The sequence below is a fragment of the Tupaia chinensis genome, unplaced genomic scaffold (assembly GCF_000334495.1).
Source record: "Tupaia chinensis unplaced genomic scaffold, TupChi_1.0 Scaffold000620_1, whole genome shotgun sequence".
Classification (NCBI taxonomy): domain Eukaryota; kingdom Metazoa; phylum Chordata; class Mammalia; order Scandentia; family Tupaiidae; genus Tupaia; species Tupaia belangeri.
In genome coordinates, this window is record NW_006160140.1 from 1,108,969 (window position 1) to 1,136,522 (window position 27,554).

General features: G+C 33.0%; 1 protein-coding gene across 1 annotated transcript in view; it reads right to left on the bottom strand.

Annotated features, from left to right (window-relative positions):
• Positions 1-27,554, bottom strand: part of DACH1 (dachshund family transcription factor 1) — a 486,510-nt gene that overhangs the window by 246,824 nt on the left and 212,132 nt on the right.

Sequence of the window (27,554 nt, forward strand, 5' to 3'; positions counted from 1 at the left end):
CAGTAAGATATATAGCCCCAGCTAGGTGCTACTTTATAGGATGCCTAAAGTTAGACTTGTGTTCATGGAAATGTATATATCAGCTGTGTTTGCTATGAAAATATTTAGATTAATTAAGATCTTTAGTAATTCCATAAAAAATGGGGGGAAAACTGTATAGAAAGTAAGCATAGATACCAGAGACAGTGTGGGAAGAGTGGGAGATGACAGAGGGTAAGAGATAGGGAACCAAGGATGGGGGGAAAAAAGCAAAACATACAGAAAACAAGAAATGGAAAATTATTTGTTGACAATAACATGTATGTTGATGTGCTTGATTGAGACAATATACAGTGTACTCTGGATGGAAAATTTCATTTTGTATGCTATAATGATGTACAGTGAATGAACGTAAACAAATAAATTTAAATAAGACAAAAAATTAATAATAATAATAATCAATAAAATTAAATAAATATTTCTTTAAAAAGATTTACTTCCCTATGAGATTCTTATCTCTTAAAATATAAAAATCAAGACATTATTTAGTACACCTTTCACTAAGGCACAGAAGGTTGATATGGGTGATGACACCTCTCTCATAATCTGAACAGCACCAAAAATACAAAATAAAAAACAAAATCTTAGAACTTTATTGATTTACTTTAAAGAATTATTTTATTTAATTGTATTCATTGTCATTATTTTATTTTATTTATTTTTTTGGTTTGAAGTTGGCCAGAGAGAGAAAAGGACATTGAGAAAGCAAGCTTCTAGGTCTGGGACTTGAACCATGGTCAGCCATGTGAGCATCAAACCGCTACCCCAGAACTTGTATTTAAATGATTTTGTGTACTGAACAACAGGAGTTCTGAATAAGAATACTTTTCCATTCTTTTCCCTCTTTCATTTTCATTTATTAGTTGGTGTTTCAATTTTATTCACATTTCCAATTTTTAAAAAAAAATAACCCTGTTTACTAAATATCATCGTATTTTAAATTGACCAATGAAGAAAAAAGTTACTTAAAAAAATTCTGGAGACCAGCAGATGGCATAATGGTTACATCGCTAGACTCCCACGTAGTTGACTACAGTTCAAATTCTGGACCCTGAGGCTTGAACTCACACTGGGCGCGTGTACATGAGTGTCCCAAGTCCCAAGAGAATGGAGAAAGGATTGCAGTGTGGCCATCCACCCTGTGGAGTGTTTTCTCGCTTTCTGTTCTCTGTCTCTCTGTGTCTCTCTGGCGAGCACATGTGCCCTATGGCAAAAATCACTCTCAAAAAAAAAAAAAATTCTGTAAAACTCACAGTTTGGGGGGTGAGGTATTGGCATAGAGGTAACACAACTGGACTCACCTAGGAAAGGTCTTATGCTCAGATCCCAAGACCTCCCTGAGCATGCCAGGTGCTTATTCAAATCCCCATGACCCAGATCAACTAATATGAGATGTGAAGACCCTATGAGGAGTCTGTCTCTTTCTTTCTCTCACAGACTAAAGAATGAAAGGAACTTTTAAAAGAACTAAAAAGTAGAAACCAGCAGATGGCATAATAGTTACGTCGCTGGACTCCACATAGGCGACCCAGTGGTTTAAACTCATACCCAGGAGCATGTGCGTGTGTGCCCAAGATCCTGAGGGGAGAATGGAGGAAAAGGGTTTGTGACGTGACCATCCACCCTGGGGTGCGATTTCTCACTTTCTGTCACTCTGTCTTTCCAGCAAGCGCACATGCCCTATAGCAAAACCTGTTTAAAAAAAAAAAAAAAAAAAAAGAAAAAGAAAAAAGTAAATCCTAACTTTAAAATAATTTAAAGAGCTTGACATTTTTATAACATCTTAACTGGCAAATAATTTAAAGAGCTTGACATTTTTATAACAAATTTCAGTTTATCAAGTTTTTTTTAATTAATCTATTTGGAATTTAGGATATTCTTGTCTTTTTCTTTTCTCATTCAATGCAGTCCAGTTCCATATTACCTTTTTTTTTTTTTTTTTCCTTCATTGGAGAGACAGAGAGGGACCATGTGAAACATTTCCCCAAGAGGAATGGTCACACTGCAATCTCTTCTCTTTCATTCTCATCCTGGAATTTTGCACACACATTTCCCTGGCTTAATCCTCAAGTTGCCAGGTTTGGGACTCAAACCACTTTTGGTCATGTGAGAATCTAGTGCTGACTGCTGGCAACTACATTATCTTTTTACACTTCTATAGGGTCATTCAAATGAGTCTCAAATGTGACTTCAGAGGCCTATGTCAGTCCATGTGCATTCCCTGTTCATTCTGTAGTGTTTTTCACCGTAATTAATAATTCTAATTATACTCTCCTTATTCTAAGCAGGATCTCAGGCAACACTCTGTTTTTTGGAATTCTTGGTTTTGTTTTTCTGTTTTTCTTAATTTGATCATTGCTTTATAAATTTTCTTCTGCCTTCCAAATAAGACATCTGGTCAAAACTTCTATTTGTCAGTAGAAAACTCTTTAACCTTGGAAAAAATAGCCTTGTTTTAACTGTTAAGGACACTCATCTGAATCTACTCTAGATCTTCTCTGGTTTAGTCTTACCCAACACACATTTTGTTGATATTTCTTTAACCATTATTGTTTTATTTTCTGTCCAAAATCTTTTCTCCTTCCTAAATATTGTTTTTAATTAACTGTTAGTTCTTCTATATAAACTGTTGTTTTAGCTCTTTAATGCTGACAAATAAGCTTTCGCTAAGAAAATCAAAACAATTTTCTATCTCCAAGTACTTCTGAACAGTGTGTACTTATGGAAAAGATGAACTTTAAATTAGAACTTCTATATGTAATCAAAGACTGTCTCCACTACTTAGCTATGGATCTGTGAGCTAGTTATCTAACCAACTTGTACCTCAGATTGTTCAATTTAATGGGGCTAATTCCACACACTGAATAGGATTCTTGTAAAAAACGAATGATGGGCAGCGTATAAAATGCCTGCTAGTACAGTGCCTTATACAGGGACGACATTCAGAAATGCTTCCTCCTTATGCTTCTTTCACAATTTCTCTGTGTGTTCCAGAAGGATACACAAATATTGTTACAAAATAATATACATACATTAAATCTCAAAATTATTAATGTAGGGAGCAGCAGTTAGCATAATGGCTATGTTTCACAATTCCTCTGTGTGTTCCTTCTGGAACACACAGATACACAAATATTGTTACAAAATAATATACATACATTAAATCTCAAAATTATTAATGTAGGGAGCAGCAGTTAGCATAATGGCTATGTCGCTGGACTCTCACATAGTCAACTGCGGTTCACATCCCAGACCCGGTGGCTTAAAACTCACACTGGGTGCGTGTGCGTGCATGCCCAAGATCCCGAGAGGAGAACGGAGGAGAAGGGATTGCAGCATGACCATCCCCCCTGGGGGGGTGATTTCTCGTTTTCTGTTTCTCTGTCTCTCTCTGTCTGTCTGGCGAGCGCACATGCCCTATAGTGAAAAACCTCTCAAAAAAAAAAAAAAAGATTAATGTACAAGTCTATCACATAAGCCAATTTTTTTTAAAGGCACACTTATAAATTTAAATAACTGCACAAAGCCAATAAAAATTTACTTTAATATCCAGTCCTAAGAGGAGAAAAAGATGAACTTCTATTAAATAGCTTAACATTAACATGAAAGTGTGTTCAGTGGCTCAAAATAAATGTTATTTAATTTAAATCTGGATTCTTAAATATTGTATACCTATAAGTCACTAAAAGGCATAACATTTGAAAATAATATTTAATAATAATGATATTGCTTTATCCTATCTAAGTCATAAAATTAGCTTACATAAGTCAGTTATTAGGATGATAGAATGAATTTATTGTTCCCATTACATATTATGTATTATTTATTTCTTATGACTGGCTCAAAATGTATTTGGAACTAAATCATCAAAATTCAGTATATATTTAAATAATATATATCAATTCATGGTTTTAGCATATATATTTATATAATATGTATCTAATCATAGTTAATCTCATGGCCTGAATAGTCTCATCATATCTAAAATATAAGCAATATATTCTGATTTGATTATATAAAAGTCTAAAACTTATATCACTGCATTCCAAAAACTGAAAATTGTGATTTGAAGAGCAGATCTTCCTGGCATATTTTCATTTTGCACGGAAGTAATACCAAAAAAAGGTATATAGAGTTTCAAAGATTTGAAATCTCTAAAGATGTCTCTATAAAACAAACACATATACACTTCCTTGAAAAATATACAAATTGAAATTATTTCAACTGATTTAAAACACATTTCTCCACTCTGTTTCTCTTCGGAGAAAAATCTGAGTATTAGCTTAATTTTTCAAGTAGGGTGCCTAAAGTCGAAGGATATTTTTTCATATCTTGGGGGCTAAAGCAATGCCTTTTAACCAAAGTATGAGATTCTTAGAACTATAATATAAGTTGCTATCTTTTTGAATAATCAAAAAATAGGAAACAGGGCATGCATTTAGATCTTAACTACAAGGCAGAAATAAATTTACATGATGAATTCCAAAACTAAGAGAGAGAGGAAGGAAGGATGGAAAGATGGGAGGAAGGAAGGAAGGCTCTGAATATCACTTTAAAAACCTGGAATACAAAGAGTGGCATAATCACATTTTTGACTTTTACTGGAGGAGGGCAGCTCGCAAACTTACAAGCAGATATTGTTACATTAAGCAGTTTCAATGCTCTAATAGAAGGTTATGTATTTGCAATGGAAAGTTACTTGAATTTCACACTACAGAGCTGTTAGTGGTAAGTAATTACACAACTGTATTTCCAATGATGGAGTCTCATCACTGTGCTTGTTCCCTTCCCAGTGGAAAATACCTTGTGAAGCAAAGAGTGGCTAAGGGATTCAAGAGGAGGAAAACACATACCATAAAATATAATTAAAAATTGTGGAGGCTGCATATGACAAGAATAACCATAAAAAACAGATACAAACCAGCTGGCTGTTAACAACTTCTGAGTTATAAAAATCTTAAACCTGCTGTAAAGCACTCAATTCGATTTACATAACCACAGAGCTGACATTCTTTTTAGGCTCCTCTGTTGGGGATTTTTTTGACATGTTTTAAAGCAACATAAAAAGCAACTGTGAAAAGAAGACATGTATCATTTTACACAGGGATTCATTCCAGCCTTAAGACTGGACTTTCAGACTTTAATCTGAACCTCTTTCCTTGAACCAGGAAATATCTTTAATGGACACTGATTGTATGATTTTTTATTATTATTCATATGTACACATTTCTAATAACATTGATACTTTCTGTGTGTGTGTGTTGTGTTGTGTTGTGTTGTGTGTATTTGAGTCACTGGCATAACATAATTTCAGCTCAGTGGTAACCATCCAAGAACCAATATTCATGGTTTATAAGAGAAAACTATTTTGGTCAACCATGACTGAAACAACTATAATTTCTTAGGAACCTAATGATGCAGACAGCATTCTACAAAACCAACATAGCTTGCTTTAGGGAATTAAAAATAAACAAAATAAAATAAAATCAATCGTACATTGAGTGAAGTTTTGATGTATAAGTGCTGGCAGCCGAAATTGCCCAGAGCACAAAATGAGCTTTGCCGTTTGATAATTTGCTTGATTCACTATGTTGCTACATGTAGGGCATTTTATGCCTGACTTATATTTAATCCAGTCACCTGCTTAATGTTAGAAGGGTCATAATTATATACAAGGGTTTGAACAGATAGCATGTCAATATTTCAAATCTGACATATAAAATATGCATATCCAATTGAGGTTTAATCATTATAAAATATTTTTGCTAATAATTTGATTTAGAATTACAACAAAACAGAGAAACATTCTTTTTACCAAGAATAAGGCAAGCAAATATATTAGAATTAAAAGATAACAATGGCTCCTTAAATATATACACTAAGAAGAGCAGAAGGATGAAGCTATAGATTTAAATTCTCACTTTATCATTTTCTAGGTAACTTCAACCAGCCAAACTGAGTTGTAATCTCCCCATGTGTGAGACAAGGTTTTATTATCTACCACAAAACATTGTTGGGAAATAATAGGATATAATGACATAATCCTCAGCATTCTTTCTTTCCAACTTAGGCCGGGCAGAATGGCTCCCACAAAGTAGGGTGGTGAGAAGAAGGGCCGTTCTACCATCAACGAGGTGGTGACCCAGGAATACACCATCAACATTCACAAGCACATCCATGGCCTGGGCTTCAAGAAACGTGCCCCTCGGGCACTCAAAGCAATCCAGAAATTTGCCATGAAGGAGATGAGGACTCCAGATGTGCGCATTGACATTGATACCAGCCTCAACAAAGCTGTCTGGGTCAAAGGAATAAGGAACGTCCCATATCAAATTCTTGTGCGGTTGTCCAGAAAATGAAAGAGGATGAAGATTCACCCAACAAGCTCTACACTCTGGTGACCTATGTACCTTTACCACTTTCAAAAATCTACAGTCAATGTGGATGAGAATTAACTGCTGGTTTGCAAATAAAGTTATAAAACAAACAAAAATAAATAATAATAATATGATAAAATGTATGAATGCTTAACATATAAGCTAGGACATTAAATGATTGCCTAAAATATTTTCTGCCTTATATGTGGACTGTTTTTGTTATGTTAGGTTGCCTTAGAAAATGTAGTAACTTGGTTCTTTAGCCTATGAGATTATTTAAGACAGAAATTTCTATTAAGGAAAAAAACTCAGTCTAATCAATGGAGAAGAAATAATAATGGGTTGACTTTTAGCCACTGACAAGTTTTAAATGACAACAAGAAAGTCAAGCACAAATGTCCAATATCTAGTGATGGATGTAAAAGTATTTGGAAAGTATTACAGATAAAGTGATAATAAGAGTAAAAATGGATATAAGATCCTTATTGAACAGAATCTAAAGAAAGGGCCCAGCCATGATGACAAGGCCATAAGTCATTATTACATAATAGTGAAGCCATATGGGAGGACCTCGGGCTCAGTCACTGAGTAGACCTTAGCCAGCCAAGCCAGTCTGAAGGCATGACCATGATACTGCTGGGAGGCTGAAGGAAGTTCCAACTGGGGAGAACCTATCAAGAGTACCCATCTCTCTCTGTCTTTCTAAAATTAAAAATGATCACATTTTAAAAGCTTTCAAAGTTACAAATACATTTTTCTTTTGCTTTAAAACAAAAGAATGTAAAGAGGAAAAATGTAATCTCTTTATGAGCATGTTCTAATTGTTTATTACAAAATATGGCACTACTAGTTATTCCAAAAAATATATATATCCATGACCCATAAGAACAATTTTAGTTCTGCTAAAGTATTTTGTTTTGTGTAAAAAATCAAAAATACAAACAACAAAAAACTTATTAACTAGAAAATAGGGCTCAGCAAGTGACGTAGTAGCTAAGGGCACTGGACTCCTACATGGCTGACTGCAGTTCGAGTCCCAGACCTGGGAACTTGCTTTCTTGCTTTCCCGCTCTCTCTTTCACTCTGTCTCTTTCTGATCAAATTAAAATAAATAAATAAAGTCAAATAAAATATTTATTTTTTAAAAAAGAGAAAATGTATTGGTACATAGCAAAATAAATTTCTAGGGGTCTTTTAAATTTAATTTTTATTAGGTTAAATAGTCTGCTCTTTTGTTGCTTAGAGCTGTCAAAAATAAATTAAAATATTAGGAAAAAAGAATAAGCATTATTTAAACTGTATGCTGAAATATTATAGCATTTTCTATACAATGGAATTATTAATAAAAATACTAGTCAAATAGATAATCATGTATGTAACTACACAAACTGATACAGCTAAATATGATGTGACCAACTGTGGGTATTTTAGACTTCAAACAACTTATTCGGCAGTTATGTTGTTTTAATATATCACTGATATGTTGGATATTTATCTATCAATATAAATTTGCAAGATTATATGTTTCCAAACTAAAATATCCATTGAACGCTTTTAAGAAAAAAATGACTCCTCGAAGTCAAGTTTATCTCTATTTCATGGTCACGTTAAACCTTAGAATTAATAATAACTATTGCAAAATCATCCTAAATATGAAATATCCCTTTACAACACACCTGGGACAGAACAGTGGAGACATTACTAATGAGGTTTCAATGCGACATGGTCCTCACAATTTCTCGGTGGGCTAATATTTGGAACGTTTTCCCCCTGTCTTTCTCTCCCATGAGTGACACTCATTTGTCCAGTCCTGCTTTCTGGAACAATGAAGAATTAATATATACCCTCTGTTAAATATCTGAAGACAGTGATCACGCCCCTCCCCAGAGCCCCATTTCTTCTCTAAATATCCTCATTTCCTTCTAAAAATCTTAATAAAATAAGTTTCCATTCTGATTACCCAATTTGGATAAATTGCTTTCTATCATGACCTCTTAAGACAGAATAACCATAAATGGACACAGTACTGTTGATATGGTCTAAGCAAGCAAAGCTGTTGCCAAAACAATGAAATATGTAGAACTCATTAGTACCCACAGAATTTAGCAATTTAAAGTGGACTTAAGTGAATCACCATATTGGCAATAGCACCCTGATGTTTTGTTCCCAGATGTAAAAATCTTACTTAGGTTGAACATATCAAGTGTTATTGTTGAAAGTGTCCAGGGTGAAATAAGCTGTGGCTTATGTTCTTTTTTTAAATCGTGATCACAATGTATTAACCATAAACAGACAAAATGCTGAGGATAAGCACGTAAGACTATTGTGTGATGATTCAAGATTCAGACTTGGCAGTTAGGTTAACAGTCTTGAGCAAGAAAAATCAGTGCCAGTTTTTCCTCATCTGTAAAATGGAAGCCATAATAACTACCCAAAGACATCTTACCAGGATTGAGTGACCTAGTACGTGTAAAAGGACTTAGTAACTGAAATATAATAAATCCTAATAGATGATAACAATTACTAATATTCTCATGATTTGAAAATTACATATTCTTTAGTCAGCAAATAATGGCCTTGAATCTTCAGTCAAGTCATACTCTTTGTAATAATGTGAAATCCTATCTACCTTTTTCAGGAAATTGCTATCAAATTTATTTTTAACATACTTATGTTAGACAAGTAAATTTTTGGGTTGGTTCATACCCATATTAAGACAATAAAAACTCTACTTTCTGCCACAGTAACAATGACCATTCCCTTAACATCCAGTTTTCTGTGCTTTAGAAAGCAGGTAGTTCTTTCCTACAGCTTTCTTAGCTTTTTGCCATTTTGGACCTTCTATAGTGTATTGAGTGGCAATGTTATTTTTCTTTTTAACTCGATAAATATATTTGTTGAATAAATGTATCACCATTTCTAAAGTGTATATTTCACAAACAGCCTTTGAAATAGTCACCAATATATTGCATAATAAAAATAACATATTCATTTCAGACTATCTGTAACATTAATATATTCTATTTAGGGCTGTTCTATGGCCTGGTGGTTCAAAAAGCAGGATCCCACATGGCTTCAAATCACAGCCCTGATGGCTTGAGAGACATGCTAGGCATCTGTGCATGCGTGTCCAAAATTACAACAGGATAGAGAAATGAGAAAGGATTGAAGTACAATCATACTGCATTGAGGGTATGTTTTCTTTCTCCCTCTCTGTCTTTCTGTCTCTGTCTAATGAGTACATGTGCCCTCTGGCAAATTAAATACATAATATATATTCCATATTATATTTAATGACCATACATCCTTTACTTATTTGGAAAATCAGGGTGTGTGTGTGTGATTTTGTGTGTGTGTGTGTATGTGGGCACATCATATGTGCTTGTGTGTAACTTGCTTGTGTTACACACCTGCTTCTGTGTAACTCCTCCAACTGAGAAAGATATAAAAGTAGATAAAAGAATTAGAACAAGAAGCAGCATAAAAATGATCCTATAATATCTACCGGTTATCTTCTGTTACTTTGGTTTTCCAACTTGACCTTAGCCTGTGCTAAACAGTTTTTATGAACAACTTTGACATTTAAAATGTTTTAAAATAAAATACAAGATGAGGAGAAGGGGGAAAAAAAGGAGAAAGCAGAAACACTAGACTGAGAGGATGGATAGTTCAGGGTTGAGCAGTAGAACCTGGGTTCAGATGGAAAACATGAACAGACCTCAATGCAACAGATGTATGCCTTCTTGCCAAGGTGCTGGAGAAACAATTCAAAGATGACAGCTGAACAGAATTCTGTTAGATTACTCAAATATAGGAAAGCTCAGGCTCAAAAAGGTGTAAAAACTACCAAGGTCATACAGATAAACAGATATACAGTGGTTGAGGTTAAGCAAGGACCTACATCACCATAAGAGCCCAGTTTTAAAGGTATTAGATTCTTCAGCTCTGTTAGGCTTTTGGAGAGATCATAAATAACAGAGACACTAGAGACACCAATTTTCCATATTTTCAAAAAAACAATTTGTCATCCATTTTCTAATGCTTGATATAATTTTTGTTATAACTTGCATGGCATTATGAAATAATATGACCATGCAATTTTCCAAAGAGTAAAATATGTAAAATTCATTAATAGCTGCACAATTTTGTAATGTTAAAAGGGATTTCAGTGAATCACCTCTTGGCAACATTGAAGTTTTAGTCTCAGATGTAAAATCTTAGCTAGGTTGCAAATACCAAATGCTATTGTAAAAAAGTCTCCTGTGTGAAGTAGTTGGTGAATACATGTCAAAAAAAATCATGATCAAACCTGGCATTTTTGTTGACAGACTTTGTAGTGAGGCCAAAGGTGTAATTAGGCCAGAAAATTACTTTCTCACCACTAGAATTGTTCCCTTCAGGTCTTGAGTTATCAGTCCAGAAAATTTCATTAAACACTAAATTCACTTTAAGACAACTGTCAAAATTAAGCAGAGGTGAGTCAAGTCAAGGTCCTAATATTCCGATTTCTCATTTGAATTTTGAGATGGAATACAAAATTTTTAAAAATGCTACAGGTTCATGTTTCTATCAAGACTAAAGTTTTTCTGAATTTCAGAAACAACCTGTTTCCTTGGAAAATAGGAAAAAGCTAAATAACAAAATAAATGTGGAATCTGAAATGCTTAATAGTCATTAACGGTTAAAGAAATGCTTATTCTTAGTTCTTTGAGATCTTGATATAAAAATGGCAGAAATTACAGTGTTCACAATTATTATAGATATAATGCAAAGGAGAAATGATAATAATAGAATTGTGAGTTAGCCATATTTACCTTAAAATTTAAAAAATTTAAATATTTTATATAACTTTTATATAGCGGATGTGTGCTCATCAGAGAGAGAAAGAAAGAGAGAAAGTTAGAAAGTAAACTTCCAGGTCTGGTACTCAAACTATGGTCTACCATGTGGGAGTCCAGTGCCTTACCTAGAATGCCACCTCTGACCCCTACTACATGTTTTAAATTGAGAAGGCATAGGATATTCTAATACAGATTTTATATATAAATGAGCAAGAACTCAATATGACAAAGTAGAATATGAGTGATGTTTCTCTGTGAGCAAGAACTCAATATGAATAAATAATAAAAGAAACATATGTTACATGACAAAGTAGAATATGAGTGATGTTTCTCTATTTTCCTAAATGTTACAATAGCTTTAAAAATTAGATACTTAAAATATAGCTGCAATATTTCACAAACTTCATTAAACAATTTAGCACTTGATACAGTATAGTGAGAAGTATTACTGTAATTCCTGGAGCCAAAAACTCCACACTGACTACCTTGGATGACAATAGTTACCCTGCTTCAGCCAGGTAACATATCAATCGCACGAATAAATAATAACATGGAGATGAGCAAGAAAGCAAAGGAAGACCATAAGAATGAATGATTAATAGAAGTTCAAAAATTAATTTTGCAATGATTTATAGTAAAGTAGTATGCTTGAGACTTACAGATAACGCTATACTGTGCGTTTCTATGTATAATATTCAGAATAACTAATAGCATAAAACATCTGTCAGTCAGTTAGTGCTCATCATTTAACTACCAAAACGCAATGTAAAAAAAAAAAAAAGAAAAGAAAAAAAAAGGAAGAAAGGCTTAATAGGCTTTTCCACAAACATTCAATTAAGTGACAGCCATGTTAAAATTAAGATTCAAACATAATAGCTTATTAAGGAATTAAGCTTGGCCATGAAGTTTGAAATATAATTCCACATTTCTCATTCTATCCTCTTGGCTGTCCCTATAGCCTAGCCTCCAAATCATGGCACTGAAGATATCAATTACTTAAAATATAACTATCTTCTAATAGTTCATATATTAGGAAATAAATACAATATTATCATGAAAATATTTCAGTGTAGACTAGTGATTAGCACGCCTACAACGCAGAATTTAACTTACCTGTCCAATATGTAAAATTGTTTTGTGACAAGTTTTTCCAAAATAAGATTTAATATGTTAATGAAATTTTGAAATATTCTTTCTAAATTTGACTCTAGCCTTAAAAACAAATCTTTATTTCAATTTATCTTGTTTCAATCCTACCCAAAATATGGATATTACCTCAAGAGATTAATGGATTCCTTGGAAACAGGATGATTGTCCAGTGAACATAAGATTTATAATTATTCATTTCTAAGTTTAATTCCTTACTGAGCCTTTTGCTTCAACTTGAGCAAGTTACTTAAACCTGTTTGCCTTAATTTATTCATCCGTAAAATAGTTTGAAATGATAAACAAATTAGCTATTAGCTATCTACCTGGTACTAGTCACTCAGTAAGTGTTTTATTTTAATCAATATTGTATTAATTGGTTAAATTATATTTAATTTGGCATTGTTTTGACCAGAAACTATGCTAGCAACTAAAGATACAGTGGTAAAAAAATATATCACATGAATGCTGATTCCATATATAAAAGTAACTGAAAGATTTTTAAGTGTATTTATTTCTTCCCTAAGCAAGATAATCATAGAGAGAGACAGAGAAAAAGAGAGCAAGAGAAACAGAGACAGAGACAGGCATCTCCAGCAGGTTGACACTGCAATCCAACCCCAGCCAGTCGCTGGGTCCTGAGCTCATGCACACTGAGGAATATCTCCAGACACAAACCTGGAACCTTCCCAAATGGGTCAGCCTAGCGAGGCATCACGAAGTTTTAGTGCTTCACCACCAACCAGCTTTCTAGAATATTTTAATAAGCAGGTGTATCAGATGAGTTTGTTTTTATTTCTATTCATCTATGTATAGTGAAAGTCTTAGTTTTGCACATTATAAATGCAAAGATAGCTATAAAAGAAATATGTGAGGCTTGCAGGTGACATGGTGCTTAGTTAAAGCGCTAGACAAGGCCAACCTTGGCAGCTTGTTTTCTCACTATCCCTCTCTCTGTCTCTCTCTGGTGAATTAAATAATAATAATAACAAATAAATAAAATTAAATAATTCTTAAAAAAGCAAATGCGTGAAAAGTACTGCATAAGTCAACTTATACAATTATTCTGAAGTAAATTTAAAATATGTTTCCCTTCCAAAAACTATTCTATGTATGTTTTAAACCTAAAGTATGGCCATGGCTCTTCTAAACCTCATGATTAGGATGACAAATTTGAATAAACATTTTTTAATTTCCAGAGGGCTTGTGTACTCACGAGAGAGAGATGGAAAACATCCCCCAGTGGGGCATGGTCATGCTGCAATCATTTACCCTTCATTTCTCTGTCTTGTCAGGATTTGGCGCACACAAGCATATGTACCTGGTGTATTTTTCAAGCCACCATTACCAGGAATCAAATTACAGATAACCAAGTAGTTCCAGCTTTCTGTGTATAGACCCTAATTTCTATACTACAGGGCCAGCCCTGAATAAGCTTTCTAAAAATGTTTTCTTGGGGCTGGCAGGTGGTGTGGTGGTTAAGAGCACTGGACTCCCACCTGGCCGAACATGGTTCAAGTCCTGGAACTAGTTGCTTGCTTTTCCACTTTCCTTCTCTCTCTCTCCTTCTCTCTCTATCCCTCTCTAGTCAATTTAAAATGGATGAATAAATAAATAAAGCTAAATAAAAACATAATTCTTTAAAAATAAATAGTTTTTTAAAAAGTTTTCTTAAAAATAACGGTTTTAAGTGTATTCATCATTTTTCCAAATGTATTATTTTAAAAATGCTAAAACTATGCTAAATTAGAGAAGAAATAAGAAAGCAGTTGAAAATGTAATGATTATTAATAAAAAGATTATATCAAAATATGTCAAAAAATGAAAAACCCTTCATGAAAGTTGCTGTACTATTTTGGAATTAAAATAAGTGAAACTAAATAAAATACAAAGCATCTACTGATGGTACATTCTACTATTGTATTTCTTAAACATAAATAGGAATAAGTATTCACTTATTAAGACCATAATAAAATATTTTAAATAACAGTTTGTAAAGAGAAACTGGAAATAAAATCAGTAAACTAGTTTTTTTTTTTTATTATTGCTCAAATCTCACTTTAAATCACTCTGATTCTTTCATGAGCACACATGGTGGTCCATTTCACAGGTGTTTAATTACAATCCTGAAATTTAAGACATTAATGCATAGGAACCCCAGAAGCAATAGGTTTCCTTGAATTCAGGCCAAGAACAACAGTGGTCAGGATAAAATTGGCTGGATGGACAGTCAACATATTCAAGGACCAATGAAGATGACTGTGAGGTGATGGAATGGTACACTAATGGAGGTGACGATGCTGACCATGTTTATGGTCAATTTAAAGAAAATCAAAAGAAGTCACCTCCTTATTTCATTAAAATAATAATATTCATATTTGAGAAAAATGCATATTTCTAAAATGCCTGTCTTCTAGAAGTTCTCTCTCATTGACAATATAGTATTACATAATATATGATTGATGCAGAGCTCACTATAATTTCAAAAATGCATAGAATATTATTATGTCATGAAATCCATGCCGAGAAAGCAATTGCTGTTATAAATCAAAAAGACAACTCATATGGACAGGTCATATGGTAACAGGTTCTCCTTGGAATGGTATCCTTAAATTTAATTTATTCAATAAGTAACTTAAAGGTTAGGTGTGATGAAAAATAAATAGTTTTTTAAAAAGTTTTCTTAAAAATAACGGTTTTAAGTGTATTCATCATTTTTCCAAATGTATTATTTTAAAAATGCTAAAACTATGCTAAATTAGAGAAGAAATAAGAAAGCAGTTGAAAATGTAATGATTATTAATAAAAAGATTATATCAAAATATGTCAAAAAATGAAAAACCCTTCATGAAAGTTGCTGTACTATTTTGGAATTAAAATAAGTGAAACTAAATAAAATACAAAGCATCTACTGATGGTACATTCTACTATTGTATTTCTTAAACATAAATAGGAATAAGTATTCACTTATTAAGACCATAATAAAATATTTTAAATAACAGTTTGTAAAGAGAAACTGGAAATAAAATCAGTAAACTAGTTTTTTTTTTTTATTATTGCTCAAATCTCACTTTAAATCACTCTGATTCTTTCATGAGCACACATGGTGGTCCATTTCACAGGTGTTTAATTACAATCCTGAAATTTAAGACATTAATGCATAGGAACCCCAGAAGCAATAGGTTTCCTTGAATTCAGGCCAAGAACAACAGTGGTCAGGATAAAATTGGCTGGATGGACAGTCAACATATTCAAGGACCAATGAAGATGACTGTGAGGTGATGGAATGGTACACTAATGGAGGTGACGATGCTGACCATGTTTATGGTCAATTTAAAGAAAATCAAAAGAAGTCACCTCCTTATTTCATTAAAATAATAATATTCATATTTGAGAAAAATGCATATTTCTAAAATGCCTGTCTTCTAGAAGTTCTCTCTCATTGACAATATAGTATTACATAATATATGATTGATGCAGAGCTCACTATAATTTCAAAAATGCATAGAATATTATTATGTCATGAAATCCATGCCGAGAAAGCAATTGCTGTTATAAATCAAAAAGACAACTCATATGGACAGGTCATATGGTAACAGGTTCTCCTTGGAATGGTATCCTTAAATTTAATTTATTCAATAAGTAACTTAAAGGTTAGGTGTGATGAGATGAATCTCACGCTCAAATAACTTCAAAATATCATTATATTGTAATATTAAGAGATTCATTTCCTTGGAATTTAGAGATACTTACATTTATATTCATTTGAATCAACAAGGCTCCACATAATTCTACTTACATATTTTTCTCCCTAATACACTTCCTTAGAAGAATTTTATTAATCAGTATAAGATCATAGATAATACAAAAAGCATTTATTGCTTTAATAGATGAATGATGTTATCTAAATAAGACAAGTTTTGAAAACCTTCACAAAGTTACATTTCACAATTAGAAAGTAGATGTTTTGATAAGAAATAGAATAGTTTCAAAAATTAACTTCTAGGGAATAATGCTTTACTAGAGGGATTAAACTTTTTATTGACTTTGATATTGAATATTTTACATATTAAAAAGAAATTTTAATGATGAAGTATCACATTTGTTAAGTTTAACCCATAATTATAATTTATAAGTCATAGTCCTTTAAAATAAATGAAGAGAGTTACATCCCCTCTAAGTCTTTAAAATTTGGCACTGTGTTTCCTTATATCGTTTCCTTACATACCAGGAAGTAAACTTAAGTAAATAGGAAATATATATTTTAAAAACAGCCTCTCCACAATAATTGTACTTGTTAATGAAGATAGATGTGAATATATTTTACTGGAATAGAATGGCATTCTATCAAAAATTTGATGTTGGATGTGTTTCAGTAAATCAATAAAAATCACAAAACTCTATATATTTATTTGACCTAAATGGAAGATATAAAATAAATTATTTTTTAAATATTCAACCTGATGCAATAAATATGGGGAAAAAAAATCATTCCCAGCACTGATGTGTTCCAAGAGATAAATAACTAGTGCTCTCTTTAGAACAAGGCAAAAGACCTGCTTTTGAAAATGGCCATGATAAAACTCAAAATTAGTCAATGTCTTGCTATGCAACACTTTGCAATGCGCTTTCTGATACACTAGCTCATTTTGTTCTTTACAAAGAACAGAGGAAAAAATAAGACAGACCTTATGATGGTGGTTTATACATAATGAAGTGTACTTATTTTAAAAGACAGATGGATTTAGGGAAATAGTTAACTGGGGTTAGAAAATGTAAATTGGCTAGCACATCATAGTAAAACTCTGGACAAAGCTCTTAGCTTTTTTCTGCCTCTTCTCTGAAACGTGTTAGGGACCAGTACTCTATGTGATTGAACAAGAAAGGCCAGATAGTGTTACTCAAGATCCTATAGCTAGTAAGTGAAGAAGAGAATAAAAGTCAGACCTGTTATTGTCTAGTTAAGAGCCATGTTACAGTACCATTTCACTGAAAAAATAAATAACTATTGCAGAAAAATGTTATTACCTATTCACTGCTCTCTAAAATTAATAGAAAAAATTCATGCTAGTCTTCTCTAGGAATGGAGGTTATGGCAACTTTAATTAAAATATAATATGGCACGGAAGATCTCTAAATAATTTTGTCTGCTATATATGTATTTTTAGCCATATATCAACCAGTGAACATGAAAAAAATGCTCCCACATTAATTATACTACTTCCTTAATGAAGTACAAAAGTGTTTCTGTAATCTGATTCAACTTATTAAAATAGGTTATGGTTCTATCATTTTGAAAACCAGCTTCATTGTTTACTTTACAGTATGTCAATTCATTTCCAACAATTAAGTAATTCAGTGTATAGCTGTAATCAATGGCAAGAAATCTCCATTTTTAAGGTTTACTATTATCTGCAATGTACATATTTTTAAAAGCAACATATGACAGATTGAACATACCATATAACAGTAGCAATGACATTTCATATACATAAAGCCTATTTTGTCCATAAATACAAGTTTATAACAATAATTCAATTTCATTAGGTCCAGAAAAGTAAACATGTAATAGCCAAATTTTACCTTAACTACCTGTATTAAGAATATCTATAGAGTACTTTTATATGAATATGAAAAACTTGCCTAAGACTTCCTATACTTAAGCTATGCATTAAACAATGTTATTGGGGCTGGCAGATGGTATGGTGGTGAAGGGCACTAGACTTCCACATGGCTGACCACAGAGTGAGTCCCGGAATGATTTGGGTCCCAGACCAGGCAGCTTTCTTCTTCACTTTCTTTCTCTCTCTCTCTCTCTCTCTCCAAACCCCCCTCCCCAGTCAAATTAAAAATAAATAAGTAAAATTAAATAAAATAATTCTTTAAAAAGTGTTAACAATGTTATTTATATAAAGAATGATTTATTTAATTTTATTTGTAATCATTATTTTGTTTTAATTTGCTACAGGGCATATATTCAGCAGGGTGGTAGAGAGAGAGAGAGAGAGTAGGAAAGCGTATCACCAGGTCCAGGACTTGAACTATGGTCAGTCATGTAGGAGCACGGTGCTTTAAACACCAATCCACCTGCTGGCCCCATCAATTTTATTTTTAAATCTAATAAAATTGATTTGAGCATAGGAAGTCAGCAATAATTATCAGCAAATATTGTGACCAGCCTGTTTAATTGCAGTAACACTATCTAGCTTCACCATTTGCAAAATGACGCTATAAATTGTGTCAATGTGCATTTACAGCAATTGAGAAGAATAATTTAGATATAATAAAAACATTCTTTTACATTAATGAAGAAAATAAAGGATTAGAAATTTAAAATGGCTTGATTAGGGACCAACAGATGGCATAATGCTATCTCACTGGGACTCCCACGTAGTTAAACGTGGTTAGAATCCTGGACCCAGAGGCTTAAAACTCATGCCAGGCACATGTACATGAGTGCCCAAAATCCCGAGAGGAGAATGGAGAAGAAGGTATTGTGGCATAGCCATACCCAGAGGGGTGATTTCTTGCTTCCTGTCTGTCTCTTTCTGTCTCTTTGGTGGGCACACATGCCCTATAGTAAAAATCTCTTTAAATAAAAAAAAGATTTGATGATGATACATTTCAAAAGTAGTATGCTTGAAAGATTTCTATGATTTTCAAGAATTGGTTCCACTGTTGATACTTCCCTTTTTTGAATTAGAAAATTAAATCAAAATAACCTACACAAAGTTCAAAATTTATCATTTATATTCCTTGAAGAGGTTATGTCGTTCTATTACTATTTTTTGAATTAGAAAGTTAAATCAAAATAATCTACAAAGTTCAAAATTTATCATTTATATTCCTTGAAGAGGTTATGTCGTTCTGTTACTATTCATGATGATATTTACTGGCTAAAATATAGCTTTTTTTTTAATCCTAGTTCCAAATTCTATGGCATCGTTAAGTATTTTTTTAAAATATTATAGTTGACAACTGCCATTGCCACATATTTATTAATTTTATATCTAGGACCTCTCCTGGGGTACTCTTGAAAGAAGGAATGAGTGGACAAAAGAAAAAAAATTGGAAAATTTCTTTCAACTGGGAATAAAAACAGTATTTCTTAGCTTATCATAGCCGTAGCTTCACCCGTGAGCTAACTAATCCATCCATGAAAAACAGTGTAGTAAAAAAGTTTCCTTAAAACCATGAAGCATTTGTCTCAATACCATTTTTTAAAAACTATACCAAAAAATGAAACAATATTTTTAAAAAATTAAAAAGGGATATCCTTTTAACTAAAAAGATATGTCAAGCTTGGAAGAAAATTCAAAGTAAGATAAAATAGAATCATCACATTTTATAATTAGAAGGAAACAAGATGGTCTTACCCAACTTATTTCCCTCTCAAAGCAAAATTGCCTTCCAATTGCCTTCCAATTTCCTTAACGACAGTGATTACTAAAATGGAAGGCTTACTCATCAAGGAGGAAAGAGTTAGTTTTAGCTCTCTTCCTGGTTTGTACCATATACAATAGAGCTCAATAAATAAATGTAAAAACTATAGCTAATAACATTTTATACTGGTTTATTCTTGCACATGTCTATCAAAAGGAAAATTTAAGGTTTTAGAAATAATATATACATTCTCCTCTCAAGATAGTTCCTCATGTAGCAAGGTTTTTTCTTAGGGAAACCAATGAAGAGGTCTCTAATTTCAGTCTATCAGTTGGATTTCTGTCCTCAGATAAGCACAGTATGATTCTACATCACTCACTTTCAGACGTTCCTTAAGTCTTAAGATTAAACATCATCATTTCCAAATCCCTATAATCTAGACTGTTCTCTTAATGTCTACTGGTTTGTCAGTGTCCTAAAAATTATGGTGCCATGGCTGAACATAATATTCCAGATGTCATCTCAAGTGCAGAGTAAAATAGTACTATATTCCTTTATCTAAAACTTCATATTTCCATTCATTACTCTTAGGTTTATATTGGCAGTTTCTGAAGTTCTATTACAATGTTGCTTTATATAATCACAGAGCCAAGTGAAAACCTTCTAAGTTTTTCATGAAGGATGTTATCGAATGAGACCTTAAGTTCTTTCATGAATAGGACAATAAAACTTTTAGGACATTAAATGCAAGGTCTTAATAATAATATGATCTTTCTTGGTTTTGTCAATTTCTCTGGATATTTTTGGTCCTATCAACTCTTTCAATTAACTTATTTACAAAAGAAAGAGTAATGCTGTGAAACTTATCCCCAAAAGGCATGGAGAAAATCCAAAGCAATTCCAACATGACATATAGTTAAATCCTTTAGAACAAATCTGGATGGCATCATTATGGGAATGAGGTAAACTTCGTAGCTATTCTCAGAGAGGAAAGCCTATCAAAGAGAAAAACTAAATGAATCCTATTTATCTTGTTTTGCATAACTTACATTTCACAACATCCTTCAGGACTATTCAACATATATCTAGAGCAGAGTCACTTTTCTCCTGAGTAAACATATTTGTATTTCTTCTCTGCGTTAGGAAGGCGACTATGACAGCAGTAGCACATCCTACTGGTCAAAAAATTAGAGTGAGCAATAGAAAGACAACACCTGACATGCTGTATAACTGAGGGATTGAATGCTAAGAATTTCACAAATAAATGGATACTTTACAAAGCTACAGCTAATCTGTACAATACCCACAGTCAGAATCAAAATTTGACTCTGAACATTTGACTTGCTTTTCTTAATGTAAATACACTTCTCTTGTCAAAGGAGGCATCTTATTACTAAAAAGGAAGCAAACAAATACCTTGCAATTAGTGAATTAAAAACATTAGCAACTTTATTACTGCAACTCTACTGAGAGAGTGTATAAGATTATAATTCTTAGTACAGTCCAGTAAAAGCATAAGAGACTCCAGAATTCAATAGAAACTTGAAAGAGAGAAATAAATTAGGAAAGAAAGGACTGTAATTTTCTTCTAAATTAAGTAGATGAGAAGCCTGTCCAGAAGTCTAGTAATATGTGGATATTTAATTAAATCTAAAAATAACAGTTCCTTGCTCTAAGAGCTTAGATAGAGAAAGAGTTTTTATAAATTTCTAAGTAACAAGCCCAGGGCATATTGTGATTAGACTAAATACTTGATTAAAATGTACATTATGAATTAAAAAAGAAGTAAATAACAATTATATTTATTATGTATTTTATCATATCAAAAGTTGAATATATGCTCAGTTAAATTAAGAGTTATATTTTATTCATAAATGTATTAAATTAGTCATATTTGAAAGTAATTCAAGACTTAAAACTCTATTACACTCTACACTGCCATGCTATTTCTATAAAAGTTGCTTTTCTAGAGTACCAATATAAATATGTATCAATTTCAAATTGTTGATGATAATGCTTTAATATAGCTATCATAATCTAGAAATAAACAAATAATGCCTTCCATATACTTATTATTCTTATTATAGACAATAGATTCTTAATCTTTAGTCTGGAGCCTATCTATGCTAATAGGATTTTAGAAGCTGCATTAACACACCAGTGTTTAAATTTGTAACAATGAGACATAATAATTCTTCTTAGAAATTCTTTCCTAAGCATTTACTGACTGTACATATTGAACAAATGTTTATTCTGAATATCTGCTCCATACCAGGCAATATTCTATACACTGGGATACCTCAGTGAACAAAATTGGCAAAAAATCTCACAGATGGTAGGTTAACAGGCATGTTTATCACATTTCACTGGGATTTCTTTCTTTTTTTTTTGGAGAGATTTTTGCTACAAGGCATATGCCCTCGCCAGACAGACAGAGAGAGACAAAGAGACAGACAGCGAGAAATCACCTCTTCCCCAGGGGGGATGGCCACGCCACTATCATTTGTCCTCCATTCTCCTCTCAGGATCCTGGGTACACACACACACATGCCCTGCATGAGTTTCAAGCCACCAGGTCCAGGACGTGAACCGCAGTCAACTACATGGGAGTCCAGCAACATAGCCATTACGCTAACTGCTGGTCCCGGGATTTTGCATAATACCTCCCCCAGTGACTTACTCGGTGTGGTAGGCTGATAATGGCTCCCAAAGTTATGCCCATGTTCTAATCCGGGGAACCTGTAAATGCCACTTCACATTGAGATTCCTTGCTGACATCATTATTAAGGTTCTTGAGTTGGGAGATTATCCCAGATTATCCAACATACCTTGAATGTGATCATAAATGTCCTTCAAGGTAGGGTATAGGGAGATTTTACACATTCTCTCTCTGTCTCTCTCTCTCTCTCTGTCACACACACACACACACACACACACACAAGGCACCAGGACCACAGAGATGGAAACTGGAGTGGACCTGCCACAAACCAAGGAAAACCAGTAGCCACAAGAAGCTCAAAGAGGCAAGGGAGTCTCTGGAGGGAGTTGGACCCTGCTAATTTTGGATTTCTGGCTTTCAATTTGTAAGAGAATAAATATTGTTTTGCCACTGAGGTAGTAGCAATTTGTTAAAGCAGCTAAAGGAAAGAGAGTGCTCAATACAAATTTTAAAACTAAATAAATGGCATAATGAAATCCAGTGTTCAGGCTGGTCTTCCAAAGGAAGAAAGGAAGATAATATTACTTCTTTTCCTTCAAGAAAAACATAAAAGCAACATGGATTAAATAATCATAGGTTGGGTTAGCCCAGTGGCCTAGTGATTAAGGGAGACAGATCCCACATGGTCAACCATTATTCAAATCCCAGCCCCTATGGATTAAAAAACACTCTTGGTGCAAGTCCATATATCCCCAAAATTTGGACAGAATGGAGAAATGGAGGAGAAGGGATTATGGCATAAACATGCCCCACTGGGGAGAGTTTTCTCCCTCTCCCTCTCTCTGACAAGAAATGTATGTACCCTATGATAATAAATATAAAATAAAACTAAAAAAGATGACAGCATAAATATACTACCCGCAAACTGTCTAGTGAGCAATAGATATAAACACATACATACATATATTGCATAAACTTTGATAGCATATATCATATTTACTTTTTCCAATAAGGCATTCAGAAGATTGTAATGTTTACTCTGTTAGTGAAGATGATTAACCCATTTGTGTTTTTAATTCTTCATTTTCCTGTTATTCTTATTTATGAATCTCTCCATGGAATATAATACATTTGTTAATAAACTTCTCAACATACAAGGCATACTTTCACATTATGAATTTGTTCTGAGAAGTTGAAATGTTTAACACAAAATATTACAAATACTGATATCACAAAAGAGGTTTGGATGTTGTTACTAGTTACTAGTGTTTACCACGAAAAAATAAATAGCATAAACTTTGAAAATGTGTTTTGAATGACAAATACACATGAGATTTATCTTTTACCACATACTTTTTATGATAAGCATTTTTCTTTTTATATTATTTATTCAATTATACTTATTCATTCTTTTATTTTTAGTTTGACATGAGATTGACAATGAGCGAGAAAGAGGGAAAGTGAGAAAGCAAGCTGCCAGGTCTGGGACTTGAACCATGGTCAGCCATGTGGGAATGTCCAGCACCTTAACCACCATGCCACCTGCTATTCTGCAAGATAATCATTTTCAATAGGTTTAACTCTGGATTAGTATTGTTCTGGTCCAGTATTTTTTCCAATATTCTACATTTGCAATGTATAAAAATTTACCTTCCAGGCATACTTCATATATGTGTACAATTGTGTCTTTACCTTGAATGCATATTTAGTTATGTGTTTATAAAGCCACAGTGAGAGAAAAGATATGTCCAAGAAATAAAACTATAAATCATTCATTCATTTGATCTGAGTGTACCTAAAAATATATATAGGTATTGATTAATTTTTCTTTTAATGTCAAATGCAAATTTTGGGAACTCAGTAAAACAATTCTTAATATGAACATTTTAAGCCAGTTTGCATGCTGACCTAAAGATAAAATCAGGAAGTTGGCCAAATCTGTTATCCAAATGGCACTCCTGGCACCAGAAAGGAGTATTTTGAATTCCTAAAAGACCCTTTCCTTAATTGTATAATAAACATGATTCTATAAAAAGTATTAATGTTATTGGAACTCCGTTGCTAAGATGAATTTATTCCAAACTGGTATTTATTATCAAAAATGATTTATGACAAGTGTTCAGTCAAAATGAATGTAGTGAACACTGCAGGAGACATTGTGTTGTAAGACTACACAGAGCCTTCTTTCTTTCATTAACTTTAACTTCTGGTTGCTATGGCACCCGTGACAACCATAACTTTTGGAAATTATTATCATCTGCCCACACCCCTTTCTAAGGTTTCATATAAGCCCACTCAAGCCACCAAAATAACAATTAAAAACTCCATGGCACTTACAAAGTTTTATCTTTGTTATGTTTTTGTGTTTTTTTTTTTTTAATTCTAGAAACTTAAATACACAATAAGAGGACTAGAAAAATCTAGGTTGTTCTTTAAATATAAAAAGGATTTTTTCCACAAGAAAACAGTTATAACTGTTAAAGAAGATTGTTATGGAACTTTGATGCGTAACTGCTGAAAAGAAAAATAAGGGAATGATTATGAACAAATAAGTGAATATCTATAAATTTGTCAAAATTAATAAGCTTTTGTTTCATAGGATCAAGTTAGGCAACTTTGAAGTAAATTTTCATCTCTTTACCCCTTTCAAATGTTTCCATTTGGAATACAGATTAATGTTCACAGAAAGAGTACAACTTAAATGTTAGGTTGTATTTAAGATTTGGGAGCATTTTTGCTTGTTGACTTTTTTTTAATTTGGGGATTTATATGTCTATCTCTTTATTTGTTTTACTGGTTTAAAAACATAAAATTCGAGTATTTTAATGATATTGATATAACTATTGACTCTTGGAAGAAAATTTAAAAATTCAAACTTGGATGTTAAAACTCTTATGGAGGAACCAGCAGATGGCATAATGGCTACATTGCTGGACTCCCACATGACTGACTGTGGTTCAAGTCCCAGACTCTGTGGCTTGAAACTAATGCCAGGCATATGTGTGTTCATGCAGAAAATCCCGAGAGTAAAAGGGAAGGAACTGTAGTTGGCCATCCCCCCAGCAGGTGATTTCTCATTTTCTGCCTCTGTCTCTCCAGGGAGCACACAGGCCCTGTAGCAAAAATTTTCTTAAAAAAAAAAATAAAAAACTAACAGTAATGTCAAACTAATTCACATAAGGCAAAAAATATAGATCTATAACTTTTATCATTACATTTTTGAAAAATATGTAACATACTTGGAACTTCCTTAATCTCAGAAAGAAAAAGAATGACATTTATGTTTTGAAGGAAATAATGGGTTGTCAAGAAAGTTATGACAAATTTTTTAATAGAAAAACATAGAAAAATATGTCATGACTTCCCCAACAACATAATAGCAAATATAAATAAGGTCCTGGGATATAGAAGTCTACATAATCATACCGAATTATATTCCCCCAATACACTAAGGACTTCCTGGAGGAACGATGTTACCCTCCTTGAGAACTATAAGATTTCTTTTAATACCTTAAGGTTTCCTGTTAGTATTTTTAGAAGGTAAATAAGATGTCCCCCTTATATGGAAAAATTATTCTATTTTTCCAAAAATTAAACGTCTAAAAAAATTAAGTTTCTTTCTCTAAAATATATGCATGCATACACACACATATAAAATGTAAAAAGGGAAAATCATATTGAATGTATTAAGATAGCAACATTTATGTGCAACAGTCAAACTTTTGGCAATCACAGATCATTGGATAACTGCCTAAAAGTTGAAAGTACATGAAATAGTAGTGAGATCATAATCCCTGTTCTACAATCATTTTTTCAAGTATACAAAGAAAAGAACTGCCCAAGACCCTCTATCTAATCCAATCACTCTCTTAATGAGCCTCCATTTCCTCATTCTTTTCTAGTGAATGATTGCTTAAGGTCTTTTTCATTAATGAATGGCCTTAATGATGAGTCAAACTGAAAATATCTTCAGTGTCTCTGTTCAGCAAACCAGAAAATGTACAGTTTATTTCAGAATGAGAGCTTTTAAAACCAATATTTTGGGGGCCAGCAGGTGGCATGGTGGTTAAGGCACTAGACTTTACATGGTTGACCACAGTTGGAGTTCTGGACCTGGTGGCTTGAACATAACACTGGACATATATGCATGCATGCCAAGAATTCCAGGAGAATGAAGGAGAAGGGATTGTGACATGGCCATCCCTCCTGAGGGGTAATTTATCACTTTCTCTCTCACTGTCTCTGTCTCCTTTCAGCAAGTGCACGTGCCCTATGTATGACAAAAACCTAAGGAAAATAATGTTTTTCTGCATCTCAATTTCTCATCTGTGTTATTAGCATAAAACTATAAATCTATCTGGGAATTTCAGTTTTTGCTATTAAGAACCTTTTGTGCCATGCTGAAAAATTATTAAATATATAAGATGAACAAACAGCTTAAAATTCAACTCGACTAATGTTTGATAAACAACCACAAAGGTAAATGAAATGTTCAAATTTGTAAAAATAAAAGTAAGTGAGAAACAGTGATTGACTTTGGGGCCAGCAGGTGGTGTGGTAGTTAAGGGTGCTGGACTCCCACATGGCTGACCACGGTTCAGGTTCTGAACCTAGCAGCTTGCTTTCTCACTTCCTCTCTCTCTCTCTTCTCTCCTCCTCTCTCTCTCTCTCTCTCTCTCTCTCTCTCTCTCTCTCTCCCTCTCCCTCTCCCTCTCTCTTTCTCTCTCCCTCTCTCTCTCTGGTCAAATTAATATGAATAAATAAATAAAGTTAAATTAAAAGAAAAGAAACAGTTATTGACTCCAAGAAACTTTACCCAAATATAGAATGTAAAATCAGATTATCCATGAAATATTAGGACATAGAGAAAGGTAAATGTTAAGGATGACAAAGAAAATATCAATATGGAAATTCAGAGGCAGAAAGGAAAACTCCCTTATTTGGCCATGTTATCTTTATTTATCAATTTTGCTACCTGATATGTGTATGCTTATATATCTATCTCTTCGATCAACTTTCCTGAGCGTAAGAATTAATATAAATATTGTAGGTTATACAATAACATCACCTTACCCATTTGAATTTACTTATGAATCTGGCCAATTTCCT